We start from the raw sequence: 24,058 nt of genomic DNA on the forward strand, positions 1-24,058 counted from the left end.
CCCAAGGGTAACCACGCGCTATATAAGTCTCAAATAAATAAATAAATAAAAATTGGTTGTGACTCTATCATAACCAAAGGAACAATGCGCCACAAACCTCTCCGCATGTATGCAGGAACTTACCACTTGGATGGCTGACAACTGCCTCCAATTAAATGGAAACAAGACGGAGGTGCTGATAGTGGGTAGAACTCCCTCAGTATGGTCTTCGGCGTGGTGGCCGGACAACGCTGGGTGACCTTCCCACTCCAAGCAATCCAGTTAAGAATTTGGGAATTTGGCTAGACAACAAAATCTCGTTCGAACATCAGACCAAACAAGTGGCTGGCACCTGTTTCGGCATGCTATGGGTCCTGAGGAAAACATTGGACCTATTGCCTCTGCCTGTAAGACAAACCTTGGTCCACGCCCTGATAACTTCCCGACTGGATTATAGGAATGTCCTGTACTTGGGGGCCAGTGCAAAATGTATTCAGAGGCTGCAACGCATACAAAATGCGGCCGCCTGCCTGATCCTATTGCTGCCCAGCAAAGCATTAGCTAAGAACGCATTCAGGACCTTGCACTGGTTCTCAAATAGGGAACGTGTGACATTCAAAGCCCTGTGTGTAGGTCACCGTATTTTACAGGGTAAGGGCCCAAGTACCTTCTCAATCCATACGAGCCCACTCGACAGTTACGATCAAGTGGCACCGGGCAAGTCCATGTCCCAAAGTTTATTAGAGTGAGAATGGGAGGACGGTCTTTTAGAGTCCTGACCGCCACTCAGTGGAACAGACTGCCTCAGAGGTTGCGCCTGGAGACTTCAGAGGGCACCTTCCGGAGAGAGCTGAAAACTATACTGTTCCCCAAAAGACTAACGTACAAACTGAGGGTTGCTCAAAACCTAACAGCGCCAGAGAGGAGTAATTTCGGAATAACCAGCGCGGGGACACACTAGTTAGTGTAACCATGCGCTTTATAAGCTTTTTAAATAATAAACCTGGGAGCCTCGGAATGCCCTCCTATCTTCCTGGTGTGAATCAGTCATAGTACCAATATTTAAAAAGGGGGACAGAGCAAGCTGCCATTGTTATCGCCCAATATCGCTTCTCGACTCCACCATTAAGGTTTTTGGTCGAGTGGCTTTAAACAGGCTTCAAACGTGGGCTGATGAAAAAACAATAATCAGTGATTTGCAATATGGTTTTAGGAAAGGGCTCAGTACTATTGTCCAATGTCTGAATTTGCATATCCTAATAGAAAAATCTACAAAAGCCAAGGATGGTCGCATGTTTTTAACTTTTGTAGACTTATCGTCTGCCTTTGATTGCGTCACACACAGCAAACTTTGGCTGATTATTGAAACATCAATTATTAATTTTCTCCAGGAACTTTACCTAGGTGCATCCGCCAAAGTTAGACACAGGAAAAATGGTGAATGCACAGATTCATTTGGTATCGCTAGGGGTGTACGACAAGGCTGCGTCTTGGCTCCGTTTCTCTTTACGCTCTATATTAATGATGTTGAGATTACATTGTTAAGGGAGTGTAAGGATATGCCGATGGTCGGGAAAAGATCAGTCCCAGCACTGTTGTATGCCGATGACGCAGTCTTGATGGCCAGAACTCCAGTGGCCATGCAAAGTATAGTTACCTCCTTTGCAGATTTCATGGTAGGTTTGGACCTAAGGATAAACTGTTCAAAGACCTTTACCATGACCTGTGGCTCGCGTGCACATAAAAAGAGAAAGACAATCTTTATTGGTTCTTGCCCAGTTGATTTTACCCCAACTTTTTCTTATTTAGGAGTCTTGTTCGACCAAACGGTTCTATGGAATAATACAATCAAGACCAGAAAGCTATTGTTCTGCAAATCAAATGCAAATGTGAAATCACTACAGGTGGTGGAAAACGTCTTCATGAAATACCTCCTAGCCGTTCCAGAAAGTGTTTCCACATATGTTTGCCATGCAGAACTCGGGGAACCATATTTAGAAGACATTATAAAGGTGGCCCCGGTACTGCTATGGCATAGGGTCTGGACCACCGAGGAATGTGAATTAAACCGTTCCATTGTGAACAAAGTGACTAGGTTAGATAATGGTGGCAAGATCGGATGGCTATGTTATGTGAAGAAGTTTCTCACTGACTTAGGTTTGGCAAATTATTATGATGAACCATCCTCTTTGTGTAATATCCCCAGGAAAACCCTGAAGGAAAAGTGCATGAGTTACCTGTATGAGCGCATACCCATCACAGAAATGATGAAAAAAAACGGTGATTGCGCACGAGCAAATTGTGAATAATAGTAAAATGCAGCCATATGTTAAATTACAAATGAGTGAATGTGAGAGGTTCCTATTTACTCGTTTTAGATTTAATTTGTTATTCAGGTCATTCAGCTTCCCCAACATGAATGATTGGTCGAAACATCTAAATAAATGTCCAAGCGATGATTTGTCAGAACAATCAGATATACACATCCTTTTTTTCTGTAAATTTTATTCAATTCCTAGACAAGGATGGGTTGTTCCCTTATTGAAGACCATGGAAATAAATCGCTGTCGCCCTGCCTTTTTAGCTGTACAGACACTTGATAATATTTTAACCATTGTATCGATTTCTTCGTTTTTAAAATTGTTTTTTAAATCTCGGAAATCTAATATATTCTGAAATGGGATGAGTCGACTTTGGTGCATTGGTTGAATTTGATATGTATTGTTTTTTTTCTTTTTTAGAAACTGTGATTTTATCTGAACTTGTATAGTTGTTTTGTTTTTGTTTTGTTTTGTTGTTTTGTTTTAATAAATGAATAAAGTAAGAATTGAATTGAATTGAATTGACTGGCCATGTGAGATCTAGCCATGCCCTCATTAATCAAATATGACCTTCTAGCAATATCCTATCATTACCCTACGTACATGATGTCAATAAGCATGTGTGGCGATATGTCCAAGTCTGTTGGATGGCATAAGTAGTATCTCCATTTAGCATTGATAACAAGCCTCACTTGGCAGATCTACTCACACTCTTCAGGGTGGACAACGTTTGTTGTGATGAGAGTCATTGCATGTCACATCCCAAGATAGAGCATACCACATGCACATAGAAGCCGATTAGTTAGGGCGCATATCACCAACCTGCTATTGGAATCACAATATCTGTTTCAGTGAAGCTGTGTTGGCAATAGGGACTTAGCCTTAAGTGCAAGTGCACTGTCAGACATTTCCTGTGGCTTAACAATTCCTTGGAACAAGAAACCCTCTCATGTTGTGCTCACTGTGAAAGAAGAGGGTAATATGTCCAGGGATGAGTAGTGCACTGCACTTAGCACATAGTCAGATTCTGTTTCACCATTTCAAGTGTGGCATCACTATGAGGCAATGACAAAAATAACAGCGTGGAATAGTGGGCATGACACTGGCACTACAGGGAGCAATGCTACATTTCCCTCCTGTTTGCTGCACAACTGTGTTCTGCCTTGTGCAATGCACATTTGATCAGCTAATTTACAATATTGTGCATGAGCAGGAGAGTGAGCCACCAGCCACAGGAACAACCAATGTCCATAATGATGACAAACTTGCACTACGCATCAAGTTTGCATATGTCTTTGCATGTTAGATGGACTCAGTGCCAGGTTCTTGTGACATAAAGTGTGTGGACATAAACTGTGGCACACAGTGCAGACATCCATCATCATGATGGACAAGAGTTGCAATGTCAATGTCTGTTCAAGACCATGTTCCAAAATTGTGTTGCAAATGTGCATCAATGTGCATTCCAACTCTGTGAGCCACACATGAGATGTTCAACTTTAGAAAAGAGTGTACCTAGTCTAGGCCATTACTCCAACTTGCCACTCGCAGATCACTGTGCTAAAATCAAAAGGATCCTGACACTATCCGTCCAGCTAAGTAACATGTCATGACCACACATACACATTCAAATAATTGCCCTCAGATTGAAGAAGTTGGAAACAAGGTAAAAAGCGACACTCCTCCATACCACTTCAGACATACGTGCTAACTAGATTCTAAAACAATACGAATTTAATAACATTTAACAAAATAAACTACCCTAAACTGACACTATGCACTACTACAATTAACCTAATCTTAACTAACTATGATAAAGTGAATTATAACCCCAACTATGTAACTCTACTTATACTAAACACACAACTTTTCTGACATCAACCCCCCTCCCACCCTTAAGCTCATCAGAAGACAGGAAAAATACATCTTAGCTAAACATAAACCTACTACACAGATATCATACACAAATATATATTTTTTTGTTTTTTTTAATATTCTTTGTGGAACAAAGACATTAACCAACCACCCAAAGGAAAAGGAAACTTATACTATACTACAAGATAATAAATAAAAAAAATGCTAAAAACTAGCACTACCTATCACTACACTACAACTACTCTACCTAACAAATAAAATACTAACCTATCCCTAACTACTAAGTATGATTTACATTGGGGGAACGTAGAAAAGGGGGACGGGGCACCATTAGCCAATTCAAAATGGGAGACCCAGGGCAGCCTTCATGCCCTGCATGTGGGTGGCCCGCTCCGACATCTCACATTCTAAATGTGCTAACCTGACATTCATATGGCGGTCCCACATGGTAAACAGGACCAGCTGATCAGATCCTACTGCTGTCAATGTAGCTTGTCCTTGGGTCTGTGAGGTGGCACCAGAATGTGTTGCGGATACTGAGGTTCTTCCAGGGGGATGTGCAGATCTCTGCCCATGTTGGGACTCATGCCTGTCGCCAAAAGTCCCCGGTCTGGCCTGTGTCACATTCTGGCTGTGTCCTTGCTCTACATTGGGCACCGAATTCCACCTGCCAGCTGCTCGGTCAGCTTGATGCCTCCTTGACATGTTGCGGTATCCCATCGCCACCTTGCAGATGTGGAGATACCGGTCCTTCCTACCTTGAATGCATGGACCACCTCTGGCGACATGATGTCTGTCAGAGAAGAGCAATGAGCAAATGTGAGTCATGAGGACTATGTCAATTTTCTCTATTTAACACAGAAACACTAGGTCAGTTCAACATGGGAGTCTACACTCTAAAAAAGATTGTGAAGTTTGAAAATACCATGTACAATGCAATGTAGAATCATTGATCACTTACAACATGCTGGCAACACTGACATGACAGTACATGGCAAGTGATTGGTAGTGTCACAAGCCCATGACACTGTCAGAGACAAAGGTTCAAGCCAATATCGCCACCATAACGTCACTTTCAAAGACATTGTTGTAGGGAAAGGGACTGAACCTTATGTACAAGGCAGCATTAAGACACGTAATGTGGGTGACACAACCGGCGCCAGAGACCCTGACTCTCAATACGTCTACCTCTACAACTCATTCGCCATTGTCACACGCAACCGCAGAAGGAAGTACAACTGACAACAGGCCACAATGAACACCACCCACGGGCAGTTACCCTGCCTCCATTGACGCATGACCTTCCCTACCGCCACCGCCGCCAACACCGCCAATGAACTAAGATGCATCCTCATCACCATGCACTCCTTTCACAGACGCACCGTGGACATCTGATACTTCCAGGTCACACTACGATACATCGCTTTCTTTTTAAACAGCTGGACCACCAAATCCTCTGACCCTGACATCGCCCTCAGAATCCCAGACGGATACAAGATCCAGAGGGAGGACTGCCCCAACACCCAGCAGGAGGCCTCACCATTATGCATGTGGAGAAGTGTGGCTCAATGGTTAGAGCAGCAGACCCTGATGCAGAGGGCTAACCTGGGACCAGGGTTCAATTCCCCGCCTCGATGGGTCTTGGGCTCAAAATTCCATGGACCTGACAATTCTCGCCTCGCTGCCTATTCCAATCATGGAGTCACACTCTGCAACTCTGGGCAAAAGCTTGCTTAATCTCCACAACGGCCCCCACAGCGCTAAGGATGCCTGGCCTCCACCTTGGGGGTGCCCAGGAGTGGACGCCTCACAGGGAAAGCCAGGATGGGTTCCACAGCGGTTTTCGTACAAGCACCTTGAGACCCTCGCGGGTGAGTAGTGCGCTATACAAGTATCAAATTACATTTACATTTATGCATGAAAAAGTCCCTCTGCCTTTCCACCTTCAGCAACACATTTTCTACTACTGAAGACATGGACTTCCAGGTCCAGCCCAGCCCTCACTACACACTCTGCGGCACACTTGCCTACAGACCCCCCGGACACATGGAATGCTTTACCAACATCATCAACAACCTCTTCGCACCCCACACCATCACCTCCATGGACTACCAACTCATCGTAGACCTGGATTTCCACGTCAACAACCCCAAAGACACCAACTCCACTACCCTCTGGATGAAGAGCTTGCCAACATGTGAATGACACAACTCTTACCCACACTGACCCAGAAGACAGGACACACGCTCGACCCCTTCTTTGCAGGAGGAAACAGCATACGCTTCAGCCACACCACAAAGCACCCATGGACTTCGTACACTTCTTTGGCAACCAGAATAAGCTGGACACACCTGCACACTGCACCATGCAAAGGAACTGGAGCTCAGTCACAGATGAGCAGATGTAATCAACCCTCAACTGCAACTCCTCCAACACTGCATTAGATGCCACATGTACTGCCAGGGGATCCCACACATGGATCTCCATATGCACAGACAAACTCACCCTGCCACACAACTCCGGCAGACAGCGCAGCAGCAAATCTGCATATTTCACCACCAAACTCTAATATACCAGACACACCTGCAGACCCATGGAGAAAAACAGGAGAAACTGCAAGACACACTTTAACTTCTAGACATACAAGCACACCATGTCCAAATACCACCAACTCATCGATAGAACTGATAAGAACTTCATCAATGACATAATCAACCTCCAGTTTCCCCATGACATAGAGAGGATCATTCCTACTTGCCTCCCCCCTCATCTGGAGGGTTGACTGATGCTCGGAGTGCATCCATTGCTGTGAGTGGACCTCATGAGACTGGACCGCATCGCCCGTGCCTGCCTCTAAAATGGAGGGCAGACACTAGCAGTTGTGCAGTATTCCAGCACATTATGGTGGTCTTTTGTCCTAACTTCATTCCTGGAAACCATTTTGAAACCCATCTGGGCTCCCACAACCTTTAGTTAAGCCTCCCCGCAAGCTAAAATTAGAAAGAGGACTGATTCCCTGGAGAAAAAGAAGGTTCCAAGCTGGAAACAAAAAAGGGTAATAGGACTTCCAGCACATAAGCAGAAGCTTACTAAGCCAAAGAATCACCCATCTTGGAATGGTATTGTCTGCTCCCACTCACACCAACAACAAAATTGCAAGTAAGGTGCCATAGTAAACCGCACAGTGAAGATCTCAAGCTGGGATCCCCTTTCCGGCTGTGCAGACAATCAGCAGTTTGCACCGAGGTAGGGCAAAATGGCGGCCACCGCCATATAATGGTATATAAAGGTCTACTTTCAGCCAGCCACCCAACAGGAAGAGACAGCGAGCTGCCCTGGAAGCATTCCACAGAGGAATTGGTCCAAGACACAACAAGCACTTCACACATAGAAAATAAAATAGGACTACGCTCCTGCTGGCCCAGATAATTGAAAGAGTTATAGGACTATCTATCCGGCTCTAAGAACATATACAAACGCGGTGGGCATCTTGGACCGACCACATCACAATGGCTTAGCCCCTAAACCTTCCATACAGCACCCATTTTCTTACTCGCCACCAAGTACACAGATCAGAATGCTTTCCTGCTGAAATGCTATAGCTGCATAGGCTGTAGCTGCCCTGTCTGTAGATACCTCGCCTTTCTGCGACCTCCTAGAAGTCATCCTCAGCCTTATGCTCTGGAGAGTCAACCACCAGCCCTAGAACAACAGCACGAAATCTCTATACTACTCGCACTTTCCCCTCTACGGACCGCTCTGGAAACCCTAGCCTACCTTTCCTTATAGGGTGCCTGCCCCAGTCATCATGCCATAAGCCACATCCCCCACTCCAACTCCGCCTCTGCAAACCACTTAAAACCGCGCGGACTGAACTCCCTCGTGATCAGCTCCACCCTAACCTCTCACCCAAATACAAAAAAAAACTTTAAACAAAAACTGATCAGACAACATCCTGAATCACAATTCGTGGACATCTGTCACTGCACCTCCAAAGGATAAGCAAAAATGGATCTCATCTTCCACACGGAAAGACCCGAAACATGGAACTCCATCCTCACATCGCAACTCAATATCCCTAAAATGACTAACACGTCCCATAGCTGCAAACTGACTTTCTCAGCCCCTAACCTCACTAGGCGAAATGGGAACACCACTGCGACCATCTATTCTAATGGCACAGTCCTGATAGGAGCCAACAATGACAACTTAGAAATCTTTTATGCTCTCTTCCCATCCCTCCGGATTTCCCCCTCCCACGCACTCCTCCCCTGCCCATCCATCCTCCTCTCCCTGGAGAACGCGACCCACCAACAGAACTCACCCACCATCCCGGTGCACCCTCGTATTAACACCTGCCTCCGACCGCGAGACACCACCTCCCACACTACCAGGGAAAACAAAACCCCTCTAACACCCTCCGGCAACCTCCCTCTCCTGACCCCCCGCCCTCCTTTCCTCCCAACCCACTTCGAACAACCTCAACACACAGTACATGACTTCCAACCCCCTCCCCAGTCCCTCATGCAATTTAACATCCACGCAACAATATGGCCCCGCCTCCCTGCACCACCGGCCCCGCCTAGATCCCACATGGACATTCACCCACTATAGGGCAACCTAACAACATTAGGCTCTCTCCCCAGGTTTAACTTTCCAGCCCAGAAAACCCACACTGACATAGAGGCTGGGCAGCGGCTCACCATGCTTGAAAGCCAAATTAACACCATAATCCAGGGTCATAGTGAAATCCTTACCAACCTCGCCGCACCCATAAAGCCTTAGCATTACCATGCCTTCCCCTCTCTCTCTCAACCGAGACCTCCCAATGCTCCCCATCCAGAAGGGATCTCTACAACCCTCTCTCATCAGACCCAGGAACCGAAAAGAACTAGAGATGTCACTTCTGCGAGTAAAGCGCCAGCTCTCGCTTCCTCGTACAATCTTATTACTGCCAACCCCCAATCCAAAATACAGGTGATCACTGGAATGGTAAGAGAACAGACCTCACCAAAATCCCCCAGACCACCGGCCACATGCACTATCATCCCCATGGTCCCCCGAATGATAAAACACACAACAGAGACGTCCCTCACAAATTGCATGCTCATAAACTGCAGATCAGCCACCAAGTGTGCCACAGAGCTAGCTGAATCCATCCTTACCCATGACATAGACATAGCATTCATCACTGAGACATGGCTAAATGACTCCTTATTTCTACTCAAGGATACTCTTGTCCCCCCTGGCTTTGTTATCACCATCAAAGATAGAAAAGATCAGTGAGGTGGAGGCATGGCCATCATCCACAAAAACAATATTTCGGTGACAGAAATAAACTCCTTCACCTACAACACCTTTGAGTGACTAACCGCCAACAATAAAACTAGCAACAACAAAACACTCATCTGCCAGCTCTTTACCACCCCCCCTAGACTATACCACCACATTCACCCAACACCTGTTCGACCTGATTGCCCACTGTTCTCTCAGAGATATGAACAACCTTATTCTGGGCGACCTCAATCTTTACTGGAATGAAGAAGACAACCTGCTAATCCAGAACCTTAACCCCTTCGATGCTCATGACGAGCTGAGCTCGTCATGACCACACCCAGTTCTATTATGGCCCAGCTCCGGAGAAGAATATCTGCAGCATCAATGAGGTTAAGGAGCTGCTTCACAGCAACAACATAACCCAACACTGCTTATAGGAAATCATAACAAAGGAGCAATCCTAGACGCCATTATCGCCAAGCAGGACACTGTCATGATAGACCCCATCCCGCCTGTAGACTGGTCGAACCACCACTTAATACTTTTCCACCTCACTCAGCCTATCACACCTAAACCTCCCACCCAAGACCCTCTGAAATGGACTAGAAACTTCAGCCAGATTAACATGACTTACCCAGAGGGAAGGGTTAACTCTCTCCTCACTGCCTCTATGGACGATCTATCCAAAACAGAACTCACCGCCCACCACAACACAAACATGACATCTATTTTAGATCACGTAGCCCCCTAACTAAAAAAAACACAGGAACATCCCATCCAGATCTTGGTTCAACACGGACATTAACAAAGAAAGAAGACAACTAAGAGCTATAGAAAGACTATGGAGGAGCAACCCCTCCTCAAACCTACTCGAACAACTCAAAGCAGCCCGAAGGAAATACAAAAACACATCAAAATATCCACCTTCTTCTGCGCCACCCTAGACAACGCAAAAAACAGGCCCAACGAACTGTTCACAATAATCAGACAACAAACCTCCAAAAGCCAAGAATCCTCCCTACAGGCCTCCAAAGACTTGTGTGAAAACTTCGCCAACTTCTTCGAAGAAAAAATTACCAGATTGAGCTCTCACTGAACATCAACGTCAACCTCGTCTGCAAAAACCTGCCTCCAGTGACAGTAGATAGCTCGCCCAAGCACCCCACAAAAACCTGGAAGTCCTTCAACCCCATCCCAGAAACCGAAATCCTCAAACTGATTTCCACCTCCAAACCAGCCTCTCATGTCCTTGACCCGATTCCCACCGAACTGACCAAAAAACAGAGTCTTTCCATAGCCCAGTTCTGGTGCAAGATCATTAACAGCTCCCTGAGAACCGGCATCATACTCGAATGCCTCAAAGTTGGCCAAGTCACACCACTACCTAAAAAATCAGGCCTTTACTCCAAGGAACTGAATAACTTCAGACCTGTCTCCAATTCCCCCCTCCTATCTAAAATCCTGGGAAAATCCATTCTCCAACAACTGACTCAGCACATGGATAACATCTACCTTCTTAACCCCCACCAATCATGTTTCAGAAAAGGCTACAGCACCGAGACCACGATCCTTTACATAACAGACGACATCCACAAATCCCTCGATACCGACCAATGCTGCCTCCTCATCCTTCTAGACCTATCGGCAGCCTTTGACACGGTTGATCACCAACTTCTCATCAAGGCTTTACAACAAAGGGTAAGAGCTGATGAGGTGGTCCTACGCTAGTTCTCGTCCTTCTTACACAGCAGCTCACAAAGGATAAAAATGAAAAACCTTACCTCCGACCTACACTCTGTCAACCAGGGCGTCCCCCAAAATTCAGTGCTCTCACCTCAACTGTTCAACATATACATGGAACCCCTCACCACCCTCCTAAAAAATGCTACCATCACTTTCCACCTCTATGCAGATGACACCCAAATCTATCTTGAAACCTCCTCCATTGATGACATTCACAGACTAAATGTCACTCTAAAAGAAATCCAACATTGTCTGTTGCTTAACCACTTAAAGCTCAACCAAGACAAAACCGAAATACTCCTCATCTCCTACAAAGAGGAGAACCCTCTTATTTCAGAATGGCTAAAAGCTTTGGATGCTCTTAGCGGCAATCACACTCTGACCCACTGTATTAAATCATTAGGAATTACCCTAGACCCAAAACTTGACATGGCCAATCACATCAAGAACACCGCAAAGAGTGCCTTCATCAACCTGAAGTTACTTAACAAAATAAAACCATTCATCTCCACCAATGACCTCAAACAAGCCACCCAATCACTGGTGCTACCCAGACTCGACTATGGGAATGCCACCTATGCTGGTACAACAAAATCTCAACTAGCCCCCCTCAAAACTACACTCAACACAGAAGCTAGAATGGTCACTGGAATTCGGAAATACAATCACATCTCACCAGCACTCAGAGAACTAAAATGGCTCCCGATCGAACTGCGTGCCAGATACAGAACTGCCTGCCTCACATATAATGCCCTGCACACAGAAAAACCAGAGTATTGGGCTGCCAAACTAAAGAGTATTCACCAAAAAAACAAGAGAAACCCTACTCACGAAGAACCAGGGTATGTATTATATAGCAAGAAACAGTGGTTCTTGTGGAGACAATGATGTATAATGTATGTAATAAGGATGCACAATGGCAATGTACATGGGCCTATATGGATATCAGACAAAAAGGTAGCTAAGTACACTTGTAGTTGCGTGTTTGCAGTTTATAACAAATATTCAGACAAGTTTCAAATACACATAGAAAAATAGCACTTGGTGTCCCCAGTGCAGATTTGGAACCAAAACAGGAAAATGTAGTGACATCTAGTGACAATTATAGTATGGTTTCCATTACTTGGGCATGTGTTCACACTTTCCCATAGGTCCTGACCAACCAGCACACCTACTTGGTCCCAAACTCTCCCTGCATTTGCAGCTGTGTGATAGGGGGGGGGGGAAGGACTTTGGATGGATGTTTGTCTACACGGCTACCCGCAAGGCCATAGTCCTTTGGGTTCTTGTGTATAGTGGGTGAACACATTTCAAGGCATGTTCTTTGACATTTGCTACATGTGCATTCTTACATTTGTGTGCTATATGATTGTGGACTTGTTGTGTGTGGTGTGTTCAGTTAGTACTTTCCAACCAGCAGGCCATTTCCATATGTGTCATTCACAAACCAATGGAAGATGGAGGAGTCATTCACACTCCCTGGAAACTTGGCTACAACAATGGTGAGCAAGCCCCGGTGGTCCAAAATTGCCTGCACGTTTAGGAAGTGTGTGTGCTTCCTGTTCCGGTAAATGTACGCAGTGTCCGCAGGAAGCACAAGTAGGGCATGAGTGCAGTCAATCACCACCAACACACAGGGAAAGCCAGCAATGGCATTGAAGCTTTGTTTGGTTTCAAGGTGTTCTTTAGCAGTGTTGGGGAAGCGTAGGTGCTGTGGCGTCAGGCTTTTGATAGTATCCTAGACATTTGGGAGGGACCTTGAATAGTATGACTGGGAGACTCCCCCAATTCTGGCAGTGGCTGGTTGGAAGCTACCTGAGGCAAACATGTACAGCACTGCTAGAAGCTTTGTCTGCGGAGGGAGGTTGTTGCAAAACTGTGTTGGTGCCTGCAGCCTGGGGGCTATCTGGGTAAATATGTGGAGGATGGAGGACCTTTTCAGTTTGTAGTGGGCTATCACATCTTCTGGTGTTCGGTTTATCAAGGTGATGTATTGACGGTAGACCCACTGTCTTCTTTGGCGCTGCCTTTGTGGTGGTCCTGGGGGCAGAGGGGGTGTTTGTTGTGTTCTTCTTGGTCCTCCAAGCTGCAAGAGCAGTACCTCCATGGCATCAGTGGGTTTGTCAAATGTGGTTCTGGGCTACTCCCCCTTATTTCTTGTTTTGTTATCTTCATTTTTAAGACCACCTTTTTTCTGGTCTTAGAAACAAGCCGCTAACGGACCTTAGCGGTTGTTTTTTTAATGTTTTGCCAGCCCCGGCGATCATTGCACATATTGCAAAGTGGGCTTAGTGGCAGTTTTTACACAGGAAAGCCTACCTTGCATCTCATTTTTGTTAGCTATTGTTAACAGAAGTGGTGAATGGAAAAACGGATGATCTCGCCAGAAAGCTGTCGTTAACCGAGGTTAGCAGCAACTTGTACATACTGCGATAAAAAAAGTGCCATTAACTCCTTATACATACGCCCCATAGTGTTTTGGATTTCACCCTTCTGGAATGTATTCAAGCTTCTACTACATCTGACATGGTCATGTTAAGAACCAATCATAAATGTAATGCATATGAAATCAGTCAAAACCAAGCCCTGACTACACTAAAAGATCTTGCCTTAATTCTGCATATTGTTTCGTAAATGTAGTAAAATAAGGAGAACCTTAGTTGTTTTGTCAGGGTTTCAATTTTATGTAAGGTTGTTTTCAAACTGGTTTATTATTACAAATTGCCAACATACCGAAATGTGTAGATAAAAGAAGATTTTCAATATTTGAGTAGTGCAAAAAACAGAAACGTTTTAGGTATTCAAATTACTTTAATAAACATAGAAGCATAGACTGGTGTTGTTAGTAACTGAAAATTTAAAGTGGGTTGATGAGGCAGAAACACAAATAGGCAGCCAGACAAATAAAGCAAAGAGAAACATAAATTAAACTGGTATAAAACAGCCAGAGAAACCGACAGGTGAGACAGGCAGCCTAATAGCAACAAATGGGAAGGTAGAGACAGAAAGAGAAACAGATATATATATATATAGAGACAGACATGGGAGACATGTAGATATAGCAAGACATAAGGATGCAGTCAAACTAATCAATAGCAAAAAAGGCTGGCCCAAGCATATTTTATCTATGCCTGATTATAGGTCATTAGGGGCCAGATGTAGGTAAATCACATTTACCGATTTTGAAATACCGAATATTACCAAATTTTACCGATTCGGTATTCAAAATCGGTAAATGGGATGTAGGTACCAACATCTGGATTTTTTTACCGATTCCTTAAAAATTCGGTATTTACCGATTCGGTAAATACCGAATCGGTATTTGCTATTGAATCCTATGGGCCTTGAAGCCCATAGGATTCAATTCAAATACCGATTCGGTATTTACCGAATCGGTAAATACCGAATTTGTCAAGGGTGCAGGGGGTGTCACTTTGACACCCTCTAGCACCCCCAAAACGGGCATGTGTGCAATGTGGCACACAGACATGCCCTAAGGGCATGTCTGTCTGTCACATGGCACATGTGTACATGCACAGATGTGCATGTACACAGGAATCGGTATTTTACAATGGATTTGTATTCCATGGTAAAATACCGATTCTGAAAGCCATGTGCCAATGGAAAATTGGCTACCCACATTTCAATCTTGCATTTTTTGTAAAATTACCGAATCGGTAATATTACCGAATCGGTAATATTACCGAATCGGTAAAATTACCGATTTGGTAAAATTACCGAAAATGCAACATTTAAGGGCCCCTACATGTCAATGGCCATTTACCGGTCGGTAACGGCCGATTTCGGCCGTTACCGATCGGTAAATGGCTATTTTCGGCCACCTACATCTGGCCCTAGGTGTTTTATTTTTTATAACGTCTGATGCTTGCTACAATTATCTACAGGCCAGACCTAAAACTGGAGGTTTATCATTCAGATGCTTATAAGTTACTTGAACAAATGAATAAAAAAGAATCCGTAAAGCACAAGTTGACCTCAGCAATATTCTCTAGTTATATATACTGTAGCAACCAGGCTGATGAATTAGTGCACCTTGGTATACAACCATGTTTTAAGCAATTCCTAGAAACTCAGTAAGTCTTATAAGAGAGAATTCCATTATTTCACTTTCAGGTAGGCCAATATATACTACCTCAAGTTCTGACCTACTTGATAAGAGGTAGAGAAAGCCCGTTAGCAGAGTCTGATTTAAGAGAACAGGATGAAACATTTTTCTGAAACTGAGCTGAGACTTGTAGGGCCGTGACCACAGTAAGACGTGTGGCAAATTCAGAGAATTTTAAATAGAATCCTATCATGTACTGGGAGCTAGTAAGAATCATACATATGGGAAGAGATGGGAAGAGAGAGGATCTGTCCCATAGAGATTAAGGGCTAATCTATTAACTATGCTTTGTAACAGATTTAGTTGTTGCATAAAATATGAGCAGGCCAAGATACTCTGCATTACGTCTGTGGCAGGTTAGTTGAAGCAGACCATGCATTTTAGTAGGTATTGCATCCAGAAGCAGATGGGAGTTGTGAATTTGTGGGCTTCAAAGGCAACTTTTCGTTCAGTATGATCTCAAGATTCCTGGTCCATCTAGCAGGCAAGGGGGAAAGTTCAATTGACACTGGCTGCCATGTGTTTGTGAATCCTCTGCAGCGAGATATATAAAATAAGCCCCATTTTCTGATTAGTCCAGCTGACCAGTTCTAGCTGAACATGCCCTTCATTCTGCATATGCCTTTTGCTGGAGTGAGCCTTGACCCCCTAGTACTATTCCTGAGGTCCTGGAACCGTTGGCTATGTCAAAGTGTATTCCTACTAACATCTGAAAAAACCTTAGACTTATAAACTTTTTGGCTCCATAGAACTGCAGAGGACCAGGGCAAACTTGCCAAGTCAAACAGATGAAGGTATGCTGGCTCTAGGCCAAAGATTTAGGTTGTTCTTGCTCTGAACATTTCTGAAGTTGCCAATCCCTTTTAGCAGGACGTCACAGGGAGGGTATCCAGACTCAAGCAACCCTATTCAGCTACAACTTGCAGCCATTCCCCCCTGGAAAATTCAGACCTCAAAAAAAGGGACTAAGTCAGAATGTTGAAATCTTCACCGAGTAAGGTCACCAAAAATATCTGGCTGGAAGGGACCATTTTTCAGTTCAACCTTTTAATTTCTCCAGCTCTCAGCTTTCCCGGCAAAAGCCTATTGCTTTACCAAGACCGTGTCTGATAGCTATCGGTCCTTGTTGAGCCCTTTTCGGCCAAAGTCTGCTACCTTGCTCTGATAAAGATTTATGAATTCCACTTCAGAGACTAAGTGAGAATGTAAAACCTGATTTCTGAATCCATCTTGTGCTCCATCACCCAGGTCCCGGTATTGCGCAACCAGATGACCGCTGTTGGCGCATAATGCTTTTTGTTGGAAAATATTTAAAAAATCATAACTCCAGTTCTCCTTATTGGATTTTGTTGATTTAGGGCCAGATGTAGGTGGCTAAGTACCGGTCAGTAACGCAGAAATTCACAGAATTTCAGCATTACCGACCAGTATTTAGCCATGTGCAATGTAGGAAACACCCAAAGCCATTGCAAATAAGGAATCGTAAAAACAAGGGAAACCAGTAACCGATGCCTTAATTTGCGATTAGCAGACACCGAAACCCCTGAATACCGAATCAGTAAATAAGAAATCCTTAAATAAACGTAAATCCGATGTACCAAAAACGGGTAATACCGAATTTTTGAATTTTTGGTATTAAGGAGTCGCTAATTACCACTGACTCAAAGCAGGTGGTAATCAGGTATCCTGCATTTAAACAGCTCAAAATGTACCAGTGTGAACACAATGGTGGCCCACCACATAATTGAAAGGCGGCTACATTTGCAAGCAGCAGGACTAAGGATCTGGAGACGTGTGGAGCAAGTGTACAGACTGCGCGTTACACAACTGACTGAGGCTGAAATCCATGAGAGGTACAGGCTACACCCCCAAACCATCCTAGACCTGATACAGGACCTGCACCCACTTCTGGAGCATCAAATACGAAGGGCACACGCAATACCAACACATGTTCAGGTGCTCTGTAGCCTGCACCTACTTGCATCAGGAAGTTACCAGGGGGTGATAAGTGTGGCAGGTGGTGTGTCATAGAGTTGCCTGTCCCGTTTCTTCAACAATTTCCTGGATGCCATTCAGGAACAGTGGGATCTACACATATCTGGCTGGGGGTGAATATGGAGAAGGATACCTGCTAGGTAAATCAATGTGACACACCCTGATGTATACCTTGGATGAATGTGTTGGTGACTCATATTAATGGCACTTTCTTTCTCACTTAGGTGACAGCGCATATGCTGTGCAGGCATTTATCCTGACTCCATACCTCAACCCATCCACACCAAGTGAGAGGAGATACAATGTGGCACATAAAAGCACGTGCAACAATGTGGAGCGCACCTTCGTACTCTTAAAAAGCAGGTTCCGCTGAAACTCCACAAAAGTGGAGGTGCACGTCAGTACCTCCCCATCATCTGCTGTAAAATAATAGCAACATGTGCCATGCAGCATAACCTCGCACACAAAGAAAGGAACAGCAGTGGAACTAACTGACTCTGAGGACGAGGATGAGCGCTGTCCACAGCCAGAGCACAGCACAGTAGGTGGGGCAGCAGCACCAGACGGGAGACACAGATGGGCAGAGATAACACACAACTATTTCTGAGTAAGTAAGGAGACACAGCACTTACTGTAAGTGATTGACAGTGTTTAATTGTCATAGCACACCACCACAACATGAAGGGCTTCACATGCCAGGCCAAATTTGAATGCAGATCACAAAACCAAAAGGTTACATCACCCATTTCGGTAAACCATGTGATGGCTGGCATTACTTCCTGCGCCCACGCGCAGCACTGCTGCGTTCCTTGGGCACACTGTCCTCACTGGCAGTCTGTCCTGTGGTAGCGCTGTGACGTTCGCTGCGCCTTCTGGACTCCATATAAGGGGGGCGTGATGCTACTGCGGCTAGTAGCCTCTTCACTATCCCCCCATCACCTGTAGTGGCAACCTGGTTTGTCTGTAGCACTTCTAGTGCACTGGTCACTGTGACCAGCCCCTTGCCACATCACTGCTGCCGTCGGCCATCTCCATCTGCATGGCCACCGAGCGCCTGCAGAGCAGAGAGGTGGTAGTGGAGAGGCGGTTCACCGCCTTGGTATAGTTGTCAAGTTTTTGCCTCTCCCTGCGCCTGGCCAAACGGTCCTCATCCAATTTACTGTACAGCAGCCTCACTGCCTCGGACATGTCGCTCATGCCCCAAGCCACAGTATTGTTCATTCTACTGATGCCCTTCTCGATTCACAACATGTGCCCATACATTTGTACCATCTGCCGCTGGACTGACCTTATCGCTTTGCCTTGCAGGCGCTGCACCTTGAGCATGTTCCCCTCAAGACCGGCAAACACACTCTGATCCTCGCCCTGTGAAGCTGGACTGGCTGCTCTTGCCCTTTGGCATCTGGTACCTGTGTGGGGGCGCTCGGTTGGGGACTGTGAGCCTGCACCATTGGCATTCTCAGCCACTGTGGACTGTTGGCTCCCATGCTGTCCTCTTCGGACACCTCCATCTGCTGGAGGATGGCCAGTAAATGCCTCCTGGCTCTCGGTTCCAGTGGCGTTGATGGTAGCGGTGGTGATGCTGGTGATGGTGGTGGTGGTGGTGGGGTGATGTGCTCTGCAGGCGGCAGGACCTCCTCCTCCTGTGTCCTCTCTCTCCTGGGTGCCATTCCTATGCTCCCCTCTGCAGCCCTGCGTGATGGCTTGCCTGTGAAGAGAGAATGTACATTTGCTCACTTATCAGGCAGCATTTGCGTAATAATACATTTTATGCATCAAACTGACTGTCCTCTGCATTGCCGGCAGCCCAGTGGCAGTGGGCTAGCAAGCAACTGCTGGAGTGCGACTGTCTATTTTAGTGGAATATTAATTTATTTACCCTTTCTGACTAAACTCTTTTCTGCTTATTTACACGTCCCTTCAGCCAGCGCCATGAAACCCTCGGGTGTTAGTGCGCTTAATAAGAATCATTTAACATAACATAACATAACATAACATAATTGCTGATGTGTGTCACATGCCTTTGGGTTCAGTGGACTGACTGTACTGACAGGTGTTACTTCTGACTACATCTCCCATAATGCATTGCTGGTTTTTAGTAAAACATGTACCAGCGTGGGATTCACAATCCCTCATGTGGGATTCACAATCCCTCATTGGGGATTAGGGTTAGGGAGTGGGGGGCACAGCATACATTGCATGCATCTTACCTTGTTTGTTGGAAGCTCTGGCTGAGCTGTTTGCATCCCCAATCCCACGCACACTCTCCAGCTGGAGGGTTGACTCGACCAGGAGATCCAGGGCAGTTGGTGCAGATGCTGTGTTTCTCCATCCACCTGTCAGGTCTGCTTGCTTCTTTTTCTCTCCCAGCCTCTCCTTTGCACGCTTCCTCAGCTCATGCCAGCGTTTTTTGAGTTCCTCAATGGAACGCTGGGTAACTCCAATGGCATTGATCTTTTCTTGGATGACCAGCCATATCTGCCGCTTCTGCGATTCAGGCACATGCAGAGACTGTTTCCCAAAAAGTTTATCGTGGTCCTTTGTGACTTCCTCAATAAGGACCGCCAGCTCCCTCTCACTGAATTTATGTTTTCTTTTGCATTCAGCTACCTCCTTTTCCCTCTCCTGGTTGGCCATATTTGCTCAGTGTTGTCAGCAAAAAGTTGGAAGGGTTGCTCCTGGCTTGTTTGCTGTGCTCCCTGCCTCTGAAACAGCTTCAGGATCAGCGCAGCAGCATGGGTGTGGCCACTTCCTGGTTATGAGTTAATAGGGGAGCACAGGATTGGCTGATTCGACAATTACCAATATTTTATTAACCGATTCGCTAATTACCGAATCGCTATTAAGGAATCGGTGATACCGATTCGGTAATGGGGAATCGGTCATTATTTTTACTGATTCATTCTGAATCGCGAATTTTTACTGATTATTACCGAATTGGTAATTTTTACCGTTTTTTACATACATCTGAAATACCGAGTTCTTAATAGTGCATAGGTAAAATTCACTATTAAGGACTTGGTATTTTAGAATTACCTACATCTGGCACTTAGTGTCAATTTGTTCAATAAAGTTTTCTCTAATTTTATCAATTGGAGTGGGATTTTCATTGTGTTTTGTTTTTCACTTTTTCACTTGTTTGTTATTTCCAAATGCCTTACCGATTTTCTTAAGTTAAGCCTGTCTACTGTGTGCCATTGCTACAAGGGGTTGTAGCTCAGGTCTAAATTACTTTACTGGCCCTAACAAGAATAGTGACCTTATTAATTGAGGTAGATTACCATACTTCTAAGCTAATAATCCACTTCCTTACAGTTACTAGCAGTCAAAACCAATTTCTACTGGATCATTGTAGGCTGGCCTACACAGAAAAACTGGGAATCAATAGTAAAATATAAATGTGCTACATCTGGATAGGACCCAGCTAGAAATATGATTAAACATCTAATTTTAATACTCATGAAACGCTTAACTCAATGGTAAAGTCAGACTTTTAATAAATATTAAGAAAAAGTAACTCTCGGAAAATTACCTTTTCCCTGCCTTCTTACTGCTTAAAGCTCCTAAGAAAATTTGCATACCTCGCCAGTGGCGGTAATATGAGTGCTTAGCTCTAATGAGGTGTGAAAACTGCTCCCAGCATAGAAACAATGGTGTTGGTGTGGTGAGATGTTTTCTCTTACCCTGGCAGGAAGACTAGATGTGATGTACCAAGGAACTTAACTTACTTCAAAGGGCCTTTCCTGTCACAAGCAAATGATAGCTGTTGCCTGGAAATGCTCCAGGTTGTGTCCTCCCAGTCAGGCAGACACAAAAACCAGTGGTGGAAAAGCTGTCTCTCGAACTGGTTTTAAGTGACGAGGGAGAGGTGCACAGCTCATTACCCATGTCACACATATGGGTAGTCACACAGGCTCTACACAATCCGAGAAGCGTTTCCCAATCTTAGATTTTAGGAGTGAGGGGCACTGTGGTATTTTTTGCAGTAGAGCAAATAGGAACTGCTGCAAAAGTGGGCAGGGTCAAGTCTGGGAACTTTTGTCCCATTGGAAAGGGATAGGGCGGGCCAGTGGCCACCCCACCAACTAGCTACTGCCAGGCATTAATGTGACATCCATAGGCACCTCTTCAGGCACTGGAAAACAAGGACCAGAACAAACCACCCCAGCCTTTACAACCAAGGCATGACTTCGCTGGGCTAAAAAAGGAGATTGTGCCGGCTCAGAGCTTTTGCACAGTAGCATATTCGATTCAGCAGACCCTCAGCACGAATATAAGCAGGATTCTGGCCTCATGAAACTTACTTAACATCAAATACAGCCATGGCCTTGCCCTGCTGAAGGAATCTGAGTTCCAAAAAAGATACTAAGGACCTGATTTAGAGTTCAGCTTATGGGTTATTCCATCACAAACATGACGAATATCCTGAACATCTAATTACAAGTGCATTATATACAGTGGCACTTGAATTAGAGCCCACAGGATAGTCGTCATGTTTGTAATGATGTAAGCAGTCTCCAAACTCTAAATCAAGCTGTAAGTCAGAAGTTACAAATCTTGAATGGGAGAAGGCATCAAAAGTATGTTGGGTGTGAAATCTGAATTTCTCCCACTCAGAGCTCTTCCTGGCAAAACCAGCAACTTCAACGATACCTCGTCCAATGCCTGTCCGATTATGTGAGCACTTCCTCAAATACAAGCTTCTGACTTGCCCCGCTGAAGAATTTTGACTTCCAGACTAAGTCCCATGGTAACATTTATGACCAGGCCAAAGCTAATTGAAGCATCTCACCCTGGCTGCATTGTGGTCGCCCTCATGTCACGCCTAGGTCCTGGTCTACCATAACCATTGACTCCTATTGGCATTTTCCACTTTTTGGCACTATTTTCACTTTATAAAACTTAAAATTCACCTCTATGTTTCCCCTTATTGGATTTATGTCATTTGATGGCATTTTGATCATTACATTTAACACTATTTTTATAATTTGGATTGGGATTTATATTGTGTTGAGTTTGTGAGAAGTTGGCCTGGTATATGATGTACACTTATGTAAGTGGACAGCTTGCACCAGTCCAGACAACCCTCATGGTGATTTAAGAGGTCTTAGTCAACTTTAGAAAGCTATCTAAGTGGTAGCTGTGGAGAGCAGCCTTCAGGCTTAGTCTAGAAGGAGTGTAAACCGCTTGTTTGAGCAGAATGTAATCTTATAGTACAGATTAAGGGAAAAAGAACCACACAAAGTATTTATAAAAATATGTATTTATTATACAATACTTTCTAACACATAGAAATATCTGCTACCCGGAGATATTCCTGATGCACACAATACTTTAGCTAAGAAACACAGTAAATAGTACAAAATACACAATGGACTCGGGGTGACCAAATAATATACAAAGAAAGTGGTATAAGAACCAAGATGTAGGTCAACACAAGATCGAGAGGACGTAGAAGTTCTGGGGACCCAAGGAACCACCCAAGGTGAGTTAATATGAAACCCACGGAGAGCATGTGCAGTGTGGGAACACAACAGCGTGCTCTGCACACCTCTACGAGTAAGTCACAGTTGGGTTTTTAAAGATTAAGGACCCTTCCCAGTAGATCCAGAAGAACCCCGGTGAAAGACAGAAGGTTGGAGAGCCACCTCACCCGTGGATATCTTAGTTCCCACGTTACCTACACCAGGGAAGCAGGGTGCATACGTGTGAATTGGTGTTGGAAACAACCATCGGACCGAGTGGAAGACTTCAGGAATGTGCCACTGGGAAGAAGTGGCACATTCTAGATGAGAAGTACCTAGATGAGGAGATTCTAGAGGAGAAGTACCTGCAAGCAGAGGGGACAGAGTCTATGTCATTTAGGGGTGATCAGGAGACTTGGAAGGCGAATGCCCTCCTATGTCGAGTGTTGCAGGATGGATGACGAGCACCTTGTCTCTGCAGCTGGGAGGACCAGGTGATGCTGTAGAGGACCAGGAGCCATGCATGAGCTGTTCCACGAAGGATGTTGAGTGCTGAGGGGTCGGTGTCTGGCGAGAGCACCATCAAGCCCTGGCAAATGCAAACAAAGTAGTAATTGAAGAAGGAGCAACCTCGGGACCAGCAAGAACCAGGGTACTGACCGAAAGCAGTGAAGTCAGAGCCAGCCCGAGCAATCAGGGGAGCCCAAATAAAATAAGTGTGACCCTCAAGTGGACCCACAGCCCGGAGGTCTAACACAGAACACGCTGTGTAACATAGTCCATAACCTTAGACTTATCCCAGAGTGCCTCCTTTAAACCATTGCCACTCACCACAGTGAGAACCACTCTAAATGTAAACAATTGTAGCACCATTAGGCTTCCTACAGAACTTCTCTTGATAAAGCCAGAGCCATGCCAGAATTTAATGAGTCAAGACATGACAGGAGCATGGTGCATATGATTGTTAGTTGTTAGTTGCAACAATAATTCTAGATGACAGAGCCATGCCACTTTGAGTCTGGCAGTCTGATTGCCACAGACAAAACTACTACCCCCAGCTAGGCATAATTGTGCTCTCACACCCAGCTCATTTTCAGCCAAACGGTCACCATTATCTCTGCCGCTGTCCCATTTGCACATCCTGACCCATAATTTTTTAGGTCAAAGGGAAATCCCTGGGTGTGCACTTTAGCAACTACTTGTTATATTGCTATATAGGTTCTAACCATTCATACGGCCAATCATTCTAGCATTCTAACACAGGCAGAATTCTCCAA

The sequence above is a fragment of the Lissotriton vulgaris genome, chromosome 2_1 (assembly GCF_964263255.1).
Source record: "Lissotriton vulgaris chromosome 2_1, aLisVul1.2, whole genome shotgun sequence".
NCBI lineage: Eukaryota > Metazoa > Chordata > Amphibia > Caudata > Salamandridae > Lissotriton > Lissotriton vulgaris.